This window comes from Aythya ferina (assembly GCF_964211825.1).
Source record: "Aythya ferina genome assembly, chromosome: 1".
NCBI classification, from domain to species: Eukaryota; Metazoa; Chordata; class Aves; order Anseriformes; family Anatidae; genus Aythya; species Aythya ferina.
In genome coordinates this window covers 55,433,958-55,449,812 of record NC_140296.1, presented here as the reverse complement: position 1 = coordinate 55,449,812, position 15,855 = coordinate 55,433,958, and the positions used below count along the sequence as shown (strand labels likewise).

General features: G+C 46.4%; 1 protein-coding gene across 6 annotated transcripts in view; it reads right to left on the bottom strand.

Annotated features, from left to right (window-relative positions):
• Window positions 1-15,515, bottom strand: part of FARP1 (FERM, ARH/RhoGEF and pleckstrin domain protein 1) — a 193,531-nt gene extending 178,016 nt beyond the window's left edge. For 4 of the 6 annotated variants that reach the window (XM_084524103.1, XM_084524105.1, XM_084524106.1 and 1 more), the window contains exon 1: window positions 15,201-15,514. The gene's annotated coding sequence lies outside the window, so the exon portion shown is untranslated. Of the gene's footprint in view, window positions 1-3,323; window positions 3,343-15,200 lie in introns of those variants that run through there. The other 2 variants (XM_084524108.1, XM_084524104.1) reach the window with 2 other exon arrangements.
• Window positions 15,516-15,855: the final 340 nt, after the last annotated feature.

The following is a 15,855-nucleotide window of genomic DNA, read 5'->3' as shown; positions in this document are numbered from 1 at the left end:
CATTTCTTTATACCGAGATGCTAATTTTACTTGGCTTTCAGCACACTGCACTTGGAAGGAACTAAATTTAAAACACTAAGATGCCCTAAAAGTCACCTTAAAAATGCATAGGAAAACAAAAAAATGCATATCTCAAACGTGGCTACTATTTAAAACAAAATGATTTATGATACAATGGAAAGATTAAGGTTTGGTGACCAGAATTAATTTTTCAATTCACTAATTGTCAAATTTACAAAAATATTGTGAAATTGTATTAGGTATGTAACAAACAGTAAGGCTGTGAGATACCTAATTTGCACGGTGCCTTCAGTCAGATGGCCGGAGTTCTTCACATACTTTAAGCATTAATGCACATAATCCTAATTTTCTCCCATCTGATTATCTTGTTCAAAGATTAAAAAAGGATAAAGGAAGAAGAAAGCTCTCCTGCTTTCTGAGCTCCCAAATGAATTCTCAATCCTGAGTTTATTCAGCATGAGAATATTCCCTCTGTGTCTGGTAGCCAAATTGAAATCAAATGCGCAATGCAGAAGCTTTTCTGCCTCTCATAACATGAAAATACTTGCACTTCCAAAAATGCAAAAAACAGAGCTCTATCCAAAGTAAAGACACTAAAAATGTATAGGGCATCTCCCTTTCAGCTGCCTTTTGTATTTTAAATGATTGCATGCACTGAAAAAGGTGTACTTTTGACCTGCTTCATTTGAGTCACTGATACAAAGCATTGTATTTAAGGGAAAATAACAGGTACAGGTAAGGCCTTTGAAGCAGTAATTATTATGGTTCAAATTTAACCTGGCAGTTTCATTCTTGATGTTTAAAAAATATATGTTTACACTGTTTTTTTTTATCTACCCTATTGTCAACCTGCTTACTATCCACAGCTGTGCCTCCTCCCAAACCCTGTACTAAATGCCGCAGCCATCTCACCTTGCTGATTTTAAATTAAGGTTTCCGAGGTGTTGCCTCCATACTGAAATATTTTGTTTTCTCGAAATCCTGGTAAAATACTCAAAAAGTGCTGCCAGCATTTGTGATCTGACTTCTCATGACAGTTTCAAGACAACGCGTCCAAGCAGTTGAAAATTTTCTCTTCCCTTTTTCCGGAGCTTTGACAACTCCTCGTTCCAGCTCTCTCCGCAGCTGTGCTGCCGCAGCAGGGATGGCACAAGATGAGACCACAAATGAACATTGTGCATTACAACCAGGAGATTCCCAACCCATCTATGCACAAATTGCCCATAAGAAAGCAGGAACGCTTCAGAAAGAGGGATGCTTCCCTACTGGTTTGGAAAGAAATGGTAATGGCTTCCACATTTCTTCTACATCTGGTTGTTGTTTACGGTTACAGAAGTGAAAATATGCCTCAATTTCTCTTTTTTTCAGCCCGCAGAGACCAAATTTTAAGTTGCAGTATGCAACTGGAACATCAGCTTTTCTGGTTTACGGTACAGATCCTCTTGGAAGAGAGAAGGTTATACAGGAGTAAAACAAAAGAGGTACGTGTTGGAAGACAGCCTGTTTACCTGGAGAGAATAAAAGGCTCACACCGGGAAGTATGTTGTCCTAATCATGCTAAAACAAACTCTAAATACGAACCAGTCTGTTTGTTTTCTAGCTTTGCAGTAGTTTTGATAAGCTCTACTTACTGTTAGAGATTACAGAAGCAGAACTCATTTTGATCAGTGACCGTACCACAGCACTGAACAGCCACCAACATGCTTAATCTTTGCAATACAGGAGTACAGGAAATAAAAAGAAAGAAAAAAAAGACCACATACAACACACATGCTGATGTCCAGCAAGCCCTAATCCTTCCCTTTTCCCAGTGAGATGTCCCCAGATCACCTCCAGCAGCCAGAGAAAACAGCACTATTCGCAGTCCACGCAGCGCAGCGAGGTCAGCGGGAGCATCCTATGGGTACAGGACAAACTCCTCCCACCCTTCAGTTATCCACCACGTTGAAGGCCAAACTCCAGCGTTTTCCCATCCACTTTATCTCCTGGGTTTGCTCTGATGGATCCCGTGCTTCATCCCCACTTCCAAGCCTACGCAGTTCTCCCTGTACCATTGCATCAGAAAGCTCAGCGCCTTAGCAAATTACCCTTCTCTGCTCACTGAGTCAACTTTAAATAAAGCTGCTAGAAAAACCATCGAGGTTATTACTAAACAAAGCAGACGCAGTCATGACCCTGGCATTTTCACCCTTCTCGCAATAAAGTCTTGCAACTACTGCTGTGAGTAGTTAGTCAGAGGTGGAGAATACGAACTATGCGCACAGTTTGGGAGACTGGTGGCTTGCTTCCCATCTGTCTGAAGTGCTTACGATGGGGAAACAGATAAACAACACGATCTATTTATGAAGTTGTTGGATCTTTTAGGTTAAGGAAAAGAACCGGGACTTCCTTACTTTCTTTTTAATAGAAGAAAATGTAATTTAAAAAAAAAAAAAAAAAGGAAAGAAAGTAAAAAAAGTAGAGCCATGAATATTCATTCCATATAAAGTCTTTTCCCCAAAGTTAGTAAATTCTGAGCAAGAAAGACCAGCAGAACAGCCAGATTCAGTACTGCTTTAAGGAAATAGTGTGTTATCGCAGCCCTCAGCCCTATAAAGTGACTCCAACTTCCAGCACGTTCTGCAAAAATGAGATATCTTTCAGGCAGCTTTCTTAATGGATTCATTCAGCGAGGAGCCTTCAAAGTTGCATTCATCTAATCACAAAAAACATATAAAATGCAGTGGCTGTCTCTGTCAACAAGGAATACAGAAACCCTGCCAAGCAGTGGAGAACCTGATAATGGATGCAAGGAATAGTGACACCTTCCTAAAACTCCTGCAGCAAGATCAAGCTTGCTTGAAGGCTCTCAGAGGTATCCAAGTGAACTCCTTATTAAAGGCAGTTCTTTAAAAGTAAGTTTGATGTTTTAAAGCTTTCATAGTCTTAACACGTTTCCAGCAATATCTTTGTTCCACTAACATTTTTGGTATTTTATTCCCCTTTTTGTCTCCAGCATACCCAAGAAATTACAAGATATGCTTCTGCTATCAACCTTCAGCTCTGAAAACAGGGAGAAACTAACCAAAACAGGCCATCACGGATCTATGCCTTAATGAGGCAGATTAAATGACTAAACACATAGCGACAAAAGGGAACCTCGAGGTTATTCATCACAAACTGCTTCAGCTCGGCATAAAGATAACTAATTACATTTCAAGGTAAAATAATAATAATAAAAAAGTATAGAGCACTTTGTAGAGCAAGGAAAGTAGTAGCTCAAGCCGAAATATTAACATTCAGAAGCAAAGAGACTGACAGACCTGATGATTCAGGGCCCAGGTTACCCATGATCTGTCCCAAAAGCCAGCTAACAGAAAGCCAAACCACCGAAGAGCTCCCTCCCGCAGGTAACGCCGTGCCAGAGCAGCAAGGAAGGAGCCATTTGCAGGATAATGAAGCACACGGGCATATAAAGGATGTGGTCTGCAAGTTGAGTAGGAAGTTTAGAGATTTTAGGAAGAATTAGAGCGCTTTTACATAGGCCAATTTACCAGCAGGAAAAATCCCCAGCAGTAAGATCATAAACTACCCAGTACTTTCTTTTTTTTTCTCCTCTTAATGGAAGCGGTGGTATTTATGACATCTGAAAGAAGCCTGAACAAAAACATCAGCCCTTATAGGGAGTACCCTTGAATAAGATTATGGATACACAAAAGACAATTTAGGACAACTGCCAAAATTCCTACAAACACTGGCTCTAGCCTGCAGTTACCTAAAACTGAAAATACAGCTAGGCAGGCAATGGAAATGAGAAACAGGAATCTCACTTTACAAATCACTGAACAAAAATTTAAGCAGATAACATCAGTGGTAATTATCAGTCAGAATATAACGTCCTGTCCACCACAAAGTAAATGATCCATGGCTACTCCTCAAGGTTAAGTGACAGGAAAAAATATTGACTTGAAAATCTGTGATAAAAAAAAAAAAAATAAAACAAGGATGGATTTCTCTTTGTGGAAGAATGACTGATTAAAAAATAACCATAATCTGAGACAGTGACTTTCAAAAGAATCAGGCTATTGATAATTATTTCACAATCAGTGCATGCGTTCTTCCTTCTTAATCACAGTACAGAATAAGGCATATATAGCACTTACATGGCAATATAAAGCTTTTAAAGGCCATTTACACTTTTCATCTTGTGATGATCACCAAGAAAATCTTCAGTTGACTTTATGCTGCCACAGGGAGGAAGGGAAAAAGCTTCCAACACATCCATCAAGACAACTATCCAATCCCAAGCTTGCCATTGCCGGTTTACCCAAGTCATACCAATCGTATACAAGATCTATTGCAACATTTAAAGGCATCTTGCTAGAGAAATATATAAAAATAGTCTTATGTATAAAAAAAAAAACAAAAAAAAAAACACAAAACAGGTAAGTGTCCAAAGATTTGCATGCCTTACTTACTGTTCAGAAAGCTGGAAGAATAGCAGAAAAATAGTATTATTCAAAACCTGCATGCTTACGCTTTTGTTGAGGATGTAAATCCTCAGCAGCTAACAAGTTCCAGGTCTCTGTATCAGCAACTGTTTTGGCTATAGGCTCACCAAAACTTTACAAAACGTAACCAGTGTGTCCTTCCATCTCATCGTCTCATCAGTGAAAAAGATTAATACAGACATTATGGATAAATACTGCAGAACGCGGTCACAGACGGTAAGTGAATTAAAAAAGGGGGATTGGAAGCAAAAATGTGCATAGAATTCAAGGGGAAAAGCCAAGTAAATATTGTACAAATCATCAGTAGCACCAGGTTAGGGAAATACCAAATGGTTCTTACTAATTGAACACGTAATAAAATTAGAAATTGGAACCCACCTTTGTTAAAGGACTGATTTAGACTGCAAAGTGTTAGATTTATTTGCCCTTTATTTCATGAGGAAAAGAAGAAAGAAAATTAATTATCTTCTACACCAAGAGTACAGACATTAGTGAATTTTGAGTGGGGTAGAGATGGGGAAAATAAAGGGTAGGTGGAAGTAATGAGCAGGAGAAACGGGCTGCTGTTCTTCCCTCAAATATGAACTGATGGCATATTGGGTAAGAATAATCACCCCTCCACAGTTTCATGCATTTAAAAGCCAAGACTTTTGCTTGTGAACTGTCCCCATCGATTCTGATTCCCTGAAGGCAATGTTAGGAAGCGAGCTGCCCCCACGCTCCCAAACTTTGGCGAGAGCTGCAGGCACACAGCAAGCCACGGGCTGCTTCCAGAGGCCGTCCTGTCTCTTCCAGAAGACCACGGATGTTTTATCAGGATATCTGCTTCCCGTACTAACAACGGGCCCGTTCCACGCTTGCTGCCCTGCGACTTGAATATAAAAGCGGATCTCCCTTCTCTTGATGCTTCAGGACACTGAGGAGGGACAGGTCCGGCCGCACAGAGAGCAGCAGCCAGCCCTGGCCCCACGCCCGGCCGAGGAGCTGCTCCATCCAACCCACGCAGCGAGCATTAAAATTTCTTTTCCATTGAAACTTCTTTCCTATGAAGACTTCTTTCCCAGCCGAGGCACACGAGGCAGAGCCCTCCAAGCAAGCACCCTGCTCGCTGCTGTTCCTTGCAGCACAAGGAATTTGATTAAGCTTCCTCGACGGGAGAGAGCTAAATAAACACTGTAAATTAAACAAAACTATGCTGATGATCTCGGCGCAATTACTTCCAATTGATTTGAGTCTTTATTGTCCCCTCAAGCTTTTCGCTTCGCAGATGAAACAGGATCAGGCCGTACTGGAGGAATACCAAAGGAGGAGTTATGAAACTTTCCTTGAACACTTTGAAAAGCGACCAAACTAGCTTTTCTTCCTGACGAGATTCCAATTAAACTGAGCCTGGAAGTCTAATGAAAGACCAGGCTTTTCCAAGACTTGTCGCAGGCAAGAGCGCTAATGCTTAGAATAAATTCAGTCATCGGTTAGCGCACGCACACACACACACACACACAAATTATAAATTGCTGCAGCGTATTTTATTTCACAAGAGTCGGGCCGTGCCAAAAGACTTCAGGAAACTTTTAGCCGCCTGATATCATATAATCCAACTCTCAGGCATTTCAGCCTCCTCCAAGCCGAGCCAAGCTGCCGCTGGATTGCAAAAGGCAGCACATGCACAACACGCGCAGCAGGGCTGCTGACTGCAGCTCAGTTAGTCCATGGGAAGAGAAAAGCGCTCCTGGGAACGCCTCCGCAGAAAAATCCTGGAGGTACCTGCAGCTTTTCAAATATCCTCTTAGGTCCTGTTATAAGTTACCAGGTTGGTTTTATAACTAATGTTCAGATATTAATTTCATTAGGCTCAACCTACTTGCAAGGGCCAGACCTATTATTCTGATTAATCTTCTCTTCCAGGTCTCCAAATCGCATTTTCCTTGCCAAGCTGGAACCCTTCTCAGAACTGCAATCCCTAAAAGGCACTTTGCTCCGAGGAGAGCCCAGACCAGTTGATGAAGCAAGGCTTTACAATTTCTAGAAGCGTTTTACGTTTTCCTGTAGACATTGCATAGATGTGTAGCTACCCTTTTCCCTTCATGGCACACACCCAAACTTCAGTTCCAATCCTTTTAAGTGGAAGGAACTTTGCTTGGGTTGAGGGGACTTTTTATTTTGACAGAAACAGGCAGGGAAGTAGAACAGACACTCTTCCTCGGGATTTTTTCTACTGAGTCACGTTTATGCTAAAAACTCTGAGATTTCTCAAAGGACAGACATCATCTTATCCTGCAGCTAGAAATATCCTCAGTAACACAGATTTTTGCAGAGATTTCATGCCCTGAGAAGAAAGGGTAGACCCAGCTCTTGCTCTTATTTTTTTACACAATGCTGGAAGGGAAAACGTAGTTGTGCTATTTACATCCACCCATCCCCACTCCAACAACTCACCATTTACAGTTAACTGCTTCAGCTTTCATCGGGTTATTCTTTGCCCATAGAGTAGCTGTTCTGTTCTCATTGCATGGCCTAGCTGCTGTTTTACGTAAAGAACAACATAAAATGCAATTTTCAAACATTACCCTGGCTTTAATAAAAGGAAATCTGAAGGAAATTTCCAAAGTTTTATCTAGTGTCCCATGAAATTTCACCAATGGATGTAAGAGTCAACGCAACCCCAACAAATACACAATTATGGACAACATTGCATTCAGTTTTAATCCTTTCAATTACATGTCTGAATTTCTTCAATATATAATCAGGATGGGGATTTGCTCTTGTTGTTGGCGTTTTTTTTTTCTTCTGTTTTTTAAAATCAGAGAAAAAACGAGAAGTCTATGGCTTGGTTCCAGAAAAGAAAATGCTTCTGACCTGCACGTTCTCAGTGTTTGTACAAACAGATATACACACACATCACTCCGTCACAGCGATGATCTAATTTTTCGGTCATACGCTTGTCGTGTGCCGCTGTTAGTCCCTGGCTCTCCCCCATCATGTACTTTCTCTTCATTCGGGAAGACGGGAATGGCTTTCCTGGGCTTGGTTCCCTCAAGCAGAGAGCTACCATCAAGTGTCATTTGCTCGTCCATTGCTTCCAATGATCCTTGAAGCGTTATTACAGCTAGAAACCGCTCCAGTGATTCCTCTGGTGCCTTAGCGTGCGCTCAGTGCACACAGCATCGAGGGAGAAATGCTCGTGTACAAGGTATTGCCCGATCGACATTTTCTGAGTTCAGGCTCAGGACCTGCCCTTGGGGTGCTCTTCAGCAGCTGGACAACCAGGGATGAGCTTCAGATGGACACCCAGCTCCGGCTTTGGGGCTTTATGGGATAACAGCACCCTGCTCGTGGTTAGGGGAGGCACTCCCTGGTGGCCACAGGATCTTGTGCCTGGTGTCAGTGAGGCCAAGGCTTTTGACACAAATTTCACTTTCTGAAGAGCCTGTTCAGCCTGGAGAAGAGAAGACTGAGAGGGGATCTCCTCAATGTGTATAAATACCCGAGGTGTGGGGGACAGAGGGATTTGGCCAACCTCTTTTCAGTGGTTTGTGGGGACAGGACAAGGGGCAATGGCCACAAAATGGAGCCCAGGAAGTTCTGCACCAACATGCAAAAGAACTTCTTCACGGTGAGGGTGACGGAGCACTGGGACAGGCTGCCCAGGGAGTTTGGGGGATCTCCTCTGGAGATATTCAAGGCCCATCTGGACACCTACCTGGGCAGCCTGCTCTGAGGAACCTGCTTTGACAGGGGGGTTGGACACAATGATCTCTGGAGGTCCCTTCCAGCCCCTACACTTCTGTGATTCCCTTCCTCAGGCCTCTGCCCTACAAAAAGCTGCTGTCCCGAGCACATCCCTCCTGCCCCCTCCCGACACCATCCCACCGCTCACCACACAGCCGGCGGCATGAGGCATCGACACCGACATGACGCCTCAGCCGAGGCGTGGGCTGGCCTCAGCCACAGCCACCGGCATCTCCCCTCATCCAGCGCTAATTAAGCTTTGGCTTAATTAAGCCTGGAGTTGCAGATAGGGATTAGTCAAACAAAGAGCTGGCACGGCCATCCAAGCCTCGATCGTAAACACCACGATGAAAACTGAGGGAGAAAAACCCGCGCCAGCAAGTCACCACCAGCAACTTCTCTTCTGCTTCACGTCCTCTCTTCCAAGTTCACTTCTGACTCGCTCGTTTTAGGCAAACCGACCCCATGTCCCTGGGACCACTCCATTTGGGACTCGTTTCGAAACTCAAATATTATTAGTAAACGCCGAGCTGTGTGCAGCATTTCATTACAATGCCTTTTAAAACCTTTTTTACATTCAAATGGCGGAGCCGCTCGTCCTTCTCTCCACTGGAACACCGTCACACCATCTGCTTTCTCTTTGTTTTATGTATTTATTCGCTACCGAGGCACTTTTAGGATATTTTCAGCTAGCTTCAGGTTCAATATTTATTGACTGTGTATTTTAGGAATCCTCTCCTTTCTGCTCCCTTTATATTTCTCTTCATGGTTTCTAGTTCATTTTTCACAGCACCGACAATCGTGCTCAACATTTCAAAGGACACAGGGAAAAAAATGGTTCTGCGACTACACATTACACAATTTTACTTTACACATTACACCAGTTAATTCAGCTAAGCTGTAAAAAATGGCTAATGAACACTGGTTACGACAGCACAATCATATAGTTAGTCTTTCGAGATGCACATGCCAATGCCTCTGTTTAAAAAAGAGAAAAAAAAGCAAGAAAAATATTGGATATTTAATATATCAGAGGCAAACATTAATGTCTTACAACACTAAATGGAGATTTTCGGGAGGAATTTCCATGAAGACAAGACAGGAGCACAGGTCTTCAGATAAAGAGGCTGAAAATTACCTCCGAGGAGGCTATTCCTACATGTTGGCATGAAAAGTGCAGCTTCTATAATGCACTCGGGCTGCTTGGTACGTAAAGTTTTACACACTTTTAAATCTCTAGAAGGTCCAGGAACCGAAACCTCCCTCCCTGTTTTCTCTTTAATATCTGTTCTGTTGTTAAGGGCCTGAATACTAACTGCTTGCTAGAAAATAGGAAACTCTCCTGAGGAAAAAAGAAAAAGAAAAAGAAAACCCAAGCCAGTAACTTCTGCAGACTTTTCCTATTACAAGATCTTTACCTTCCCTTTTAGCCTTGATGTTTGAGAAAATAACCTCAGGCAGGACAAACTAAACAAATCATACTTTTCCTTAATCTGAAAAAGACACCGCTATTATACACCACAGCAAGAGCTGGCCGGAGCCTTCCCAGTTGTAATCACTGTTGCTGCAATCATAAGGCTGCAGAGAATTAGCAAAATAAAAACAAGGCGGACTCATTGCACTTTGATGGTACGCCACGAGCAGCAAACTCCGGGATAATTCAAAGCAGGCTGGAAGGGAAACGAGGGAGAGAAATGGAAGAGCAGAAGAGAAGCCAGCCTCTCCTCCACCCCCAAAGACGCCCCGTCCTCCCTCCCCACCAGCATCCAAAAGCAGGGTGGCCAGGGAAATGCTCCAAGCGTGCCAGATACCCGCTGTGTTCCCAGAGCCGCCGAGCAATGGGAAGCCCTGTTCCAAAGGAGAACAGACTGATATCCCCCCCCAGACTCTCTTTCCTCTTAACTGAGGTTTATTTTTATTAACGTCGGGGAAAACGTGTACCTAGTGTGAAAGCCCGCTCAGAATTCCTGCCCCAATTTGTGCAGGACAGCCCCAAACCCACCTCAGAAGGGAAAAAGGCTGACACCAAAAACACGCTCGCCGTTTCAAATAATTTCACAGCAACCTTCCGCTCCCCTGAACTTCCAGGCCAGGGCAGACCTGCCGAACAGGAAGCCTCGTTATTGCAGCATGTGCAACCCAGGCAATAGGGAGTTTCGCAGTAAAACTGATAAGGAGAGACATGAAGGACTAACGAGCAGGCTGCCCGCGCTCCTTCGCGGGGCGAGCAGAGGTCCCCGCAGAACACCTTGGGTATTGTTCAGCGGGGAGCCGGGGACTGGGACACGTCCAAAAATAACAGGCAGGGACGCATGGAAGAAATGAACACCACGTCTGAGGCTCGAGCGCTTAATCCAGGCACGGAAAAAAAATAAAATATATATATTTGAGGGAGAGTAACCGACAGGGAAAAAAAAAAAAAAGCGTGATGCTGAGCAGAAAGAGCCAATTAAATGTACACAGGTTACTGAGCAGCAGGACCCTCTTCGTGCTGTTGGATCGCCAGCCCCAGCGCCACATCTGCTGCTGGAATAAATTAACAAATCTCTTCGTGACCTGTGCCTGGGGTGCAGGTGACTGAAAATGAGGGTCCTTGATTGAGGAGACGCAGTCGGCAGCGTTACCAGCGATCATCCAACCTATCCTGCAGTGATCAGGAACCGAAGAGGCAGAAAGCCCAGTAGCGGCCAGCAGAAGCAGCAGCCCCTGGGAGGGAGAAGGAAGCACATGGGACTTGGTATTGTTTGCTGTTCCTGATAGGTTTTCCAGCTTACCAGTAAGTCATCTTTTGACCTAGAAAAAAAAACGAAAAACACAAACCACGTGCTCTTCCCTGGCTGTATTTGGCACCAGACGATCCTGGTACCCTAGCAGCCCGTCCTTCGAGCAGCGATCGCATTTCCTCCGCGGCCTGAACTCAGAGTTGTTGCTTCAGGTATTGATGTCTTGCTAGAATATCCCCGTTCAGAAAGTCACAGCTTCTCCTCAGACACAGTGAGAAGACGTATCTCCATCTCCATCTCCAGGATTTCTGTAATACCTTGGGTGGGATCCACAGAGATGTGCTGGGGTGTCCTGCAGGAGGGGGGAGAGGCCCCACAACATCTTTTCTCTTCTGTGCTGATGTACCCAACGAGGGAGAGAGCTTGGAAGTTAACTTTAAAGCAACTTAAAGAGTCTCCCAAGACGGCAGAATCACGTGCCAAATGGAGTGGAACAACCTCTTAACGCGCTTTCATCGTGGCAAATTCGGTCACCCTGCAAGCTCCAAAACGTTGCTTTGGCCCTGATGCAAAGCCAAAGGAAGGAAACTGGGATTGAAATCATCGGGAACAGTACTGCTCGTTTTAGAAATCTCGCACCAAGGGACAGCAGACTCTGGCTTTCGTGTTAGGGTGGGGAAGAAAGAAAAAAATCCGTACATATTTTTCAAGGCAAGCAGCAGAGCAAGGCAAGGCACCGGCAGCGAGGGAAGCAGCAGCACTGCCTCCTTCCTTTCAACAGGCTTCAGCATGACCCCCACTTAATAACCTGGGGTACAAAACACAGTCTGCAAACACCATTAAGATACCATGACCCCTTGCAAGAATTCCTCGCGACCAGTACCAAACGTGCATTGTACAGCACTCTTCTCCTGCGAAGCTCAGTATCCAAACGTCATGACTTCAATTTATGCTCTTTGCTCCACTTCTAAAGCAACACCGAAGCAGATTTTACTGTACAGAACTCACCACCTCACATCCAAGGGCATGTTACAAAAAAATCACAATCCCCCCCCAGGATCAAGAGAAAGCAGTACTCCAGCACCTCCATGAATTTCCCCAACAGGTTTTATTTTATTTGAACAGCAGCTAACAGAGACCATTCTTTCTCCTTAAGCCCCTTTTTCAAACATCCAAACCCTCAAAATTATTCCCCCACAATGTCCAGATTAAAAGAAAAAAAGGAATTTCAAACCCTGCGTATCAAGTCCCCCCAAAAGGCGGATCACATTTTCCCTTCTCACAACATTTAATCAACTCCGTCTCGCCACAGACAAGGCTAAAGAGCTCATAATGCTGCAATTGATTACAAACAAGATAGTGCCCGCATCTGAGGGAGCCTGACCTAATTGTCTGACTCATCTACATTTCTGCAGGCCAAATTTACTGACATTTTGCGCAAACCCAAAGCTGACTGAGCCCGGTGACCTTTTATACCCCTGTCATTAGTCTTCCGTGCCTCCCCAGCCAGAAAAGCGAGTCGACCCTTTACTCTGCCTAAGTCAGCAGCCCGGCTGTAAACTGTAAACTAAACTTCACAGCCCGCTCGGCACCTACCCGTCAGCGAAGTACAAAAAGCACCAACCAAAAAAGCCCCACCATGTGAAACACCCAAGCTGCAACCTTTCAAGGTCATGAAATTAAGCCTGGAAAGGCCCCCGTAAGATAAACATGCCAGTTTCTAAAAGCAGCAGGAAAACAAGCAAGGCGACTTGGTGGGCAAACTCTAAAAACAGGATTTTTATCGTGCTTTCCTAAAAAAAGGACAATATAAAATAAGGACGTTGGCATAGACATGGACCATGAAAAAACAATGGGAGCATGGGGGGGGAGGAAAAGAACCCCAAAGCAGTAAATTTAATCTCTTCCACTAACTTCACAGCACAGTATGAAAAAGACAAAGCCCATACCCTGATCGTGCACTAGAATATAACCAGGATTCGTAACACAGCGATTTAACTACCAAAAATATTCCCTGGAACTTCATTTAGGTGCATTATCAAGTTCTGCCCTCCGATCCTACAGTTGCAATAAAAACTTCCTGATTTTTTAATAGATGATGATGATGAGTGGATTGTATCAAAGTCCTGGATCCAGACCTCCACCACGGCCAGCAAGACACGGACCTGTGCTTCCCCAAGAGAAGCAGCAGGGAGGACAGGGTGAGAGCACTGAGACATGCTTCAAATGAGGGGAAATTTAGGAAAGGGGGATGGACACAGAACACGCAGGCGCAGCTGGCAACCTGCAGGTGATTCTCCACCCCCTGGGCTGCCAGCCCTGAAGTTTCTCTGCCCAGCCACTGGATTTCCACTTTAAGCACTGAAAACATGGACCACCCTTCCCCAGTTTTATCCTCTAGCAGAGTCCAGGCTGGGGGGTCACCACATTCGTCAACCTCTTTCAGAAATCCTAGCCCAAGAGCACGCCAGTGACTTAATGCAAAGATACTTCAAGGCAAAGAAAAAAAAAGCAAGTTTTGTGCAACTCCATCACCAAAGATACAGAACACAAAAAACTGCCAGCACTGGCAGCCTCATCTTCATTAGCACCGAGGATTTTATGTTTTTTTAAAATGAAATGCCAGCTTTCATCGTAGATGAATTTCTTAAGTGGAAGCTTGGATTTTTTCCTAAGTCAAATTAATCTAAAATCAGCGGGGAAAAAACTCTGAATAGTTCTATAACTTTAGAATTCTCCATCTGAATTTTAATGCAGAAATGAATCTCCAAGAGCGAGTCTTTTCCTTTTCTTTTTTTAAAACTGTCACATTTAAGCAGCATTTCCCCTTTGGTCATTCATCACCCACAATCTTCTTTCAAAAAGAAAAAAAAAAACGGGTTGTAAGTACCAAGTTTTAAGACACTGATTGCACAATGACTAATGAACTGTGTCAACTTGAGGAAGAAAAAAAAAAAGAGGGAAAAAAAAAGATTTCTGATTTGAAATCCAGCCATTAAGTAAAAGTCAGGCTTTGCTGTCCCACATTCGGTCTCTTACCAACTTTTGACATTTTGAAGCCGCGTGTCACGGCGTGTGAAGCCTGCTGCCCGCTCTCCTCGTGTATTTGCCTCAGCCAAGACAACAGAGCGCAGGAGAAAAAAATGATTTAATTGCCCATCCTGAAGACTTTGCAAAAGGCAAGCAGAGCAGTCCAGCTTTCTAACCCCTTCCCACGAGGCCGGCAGCTGGCCCTGCTGCCAACAACCCCTTCCACGGCTAAATCTGAGCTTCGGTCTGCGGGGAAAAAAACGAACCAGGCGTCTGGGCAGACTTACCAGCATCGAAACTTGCAAGAATAGCAGTGGTGTGTTAGGTACAAGCCCTCACCCTCGCTGTTTAGGGGAAAAGGAGGCTCTGGAGCTGAAGCACGGCCACCAGAGCGATGGATTAGCGAGGCAGGAGGCCACGGGGGATCCCAGCCCATGGACTGCCCGTCCCGGCGTGCACCCGCTGGCGGCCCTCGGAGCACACGTGCGGCGGGGCTAAGAGGATTCCCCGCTCCTGGAGAGCTGCTGAACGGCTCCAGCCCGAGCCAGACACCGCGGATCTCCAGCGGAGGGGAGGGAAAATAAAGAAATGGGAATAAAAAAATGGGGTCTTGATTCAGCAGAAGGTTTGGGGCTGTGCTCAGGCGGACCGCCGGAGAGTTGTATGGCTGCTGGCTCGACGCCAGTGTCAACCGCCCCGCTGTAAATACGGGCTGCAAGCGACACAAGGAGCAAGAGTCAAAGTGGCTGGGAGAGCGACGGGAGCAGGCACAGCACGCAGCGGGGACATCGTCCTGCCACCGCCGCCGAGGGGACCCCGCGCAGAGCCCCGCGCCGCCCGCTTCATTTCTGTCACGCCAGCAACTTCAATAAAATAAAAATAACCACAAAACCACCTCGGCAGAGTTTGTGTGCTTTAAAATAAAACAGAGGAGCAGCAAAGACAAGGCCCACACCCCACCAGCTCCCACTCCGGACACCAACTCGCAAACCCCCCCCCCCCCGGGGGGACCCCCTCGGGGCGGGCGCGGCACCCACGGGTGCCCCCCTGGGCAGCCCGGGGGGGCGACCGAAAGCCCCCTCTGCCGCTCTAATGGGATTTAATGGGATTAAGCCGGGCTGAGCAGCGCCCTCGGGGCGCTGTCAGCGGCCGGGGAAGGGGCGGCGGGGCCGGGGGCGCCGCTCCCGGTGCCATTGTTCGCCCTTACCGTGTGCGGGGCGGGGGCTGCCGGGGCTCCTCGCTGAGGCTGCTGCGGGGGCAGTGGCGCTCGGCTCGCCGGAGGTCCGAGCCATTAAAAGCTCCGCGGGGAGGAGAAGGAGGAGAAGGCGGCGGGAGGAGGAGGAGGAGGAGGAGAAGGAAGAGAAGAAGGAGGGCAGCGGGGGGCTCGCAGGAGCAGGGGCGCCATGTCCGGCTGTGCAGGGGGAGCCCGGCTCTGCCGCCCGCCGGGGAGCGGAGCTGAAAGGGGGCGAGGCGGCGGGGGGCAGCCCCTGCTGCCGCCTGCAGCCCGGGGGGAGAGGGAAGGGGAAGGGAAGGGAAGGGAAGGGAAGGGAAGGGAAAGGCGGCCGCGCCTCCCCTAAGCCTGCCTCCGCCCGGAGGGGGAGCCGCCGGCGGCAGGAGGCGGCCGAGAGCCCCCTCCAGCGACCGCGGGAGGCGGCGGCGCCTCGCCATGGCCGCCCGCCCGCCCCGCCGCCGGCATGAGGGGAGCCGGGCAGGGCGTGAGGGGAGCCCGGCTGGGACCCCTCGGTTCTCCCCGGCCCTGAAAATCAAGAGAAATAAAGGCTGGGTGTGCCAAGGGGAACTCCAGGCGAGGGCTGGGGATGGGGACTGCGCCTCTTGCAGAGCCGCTGCGCATCCATTCCCTC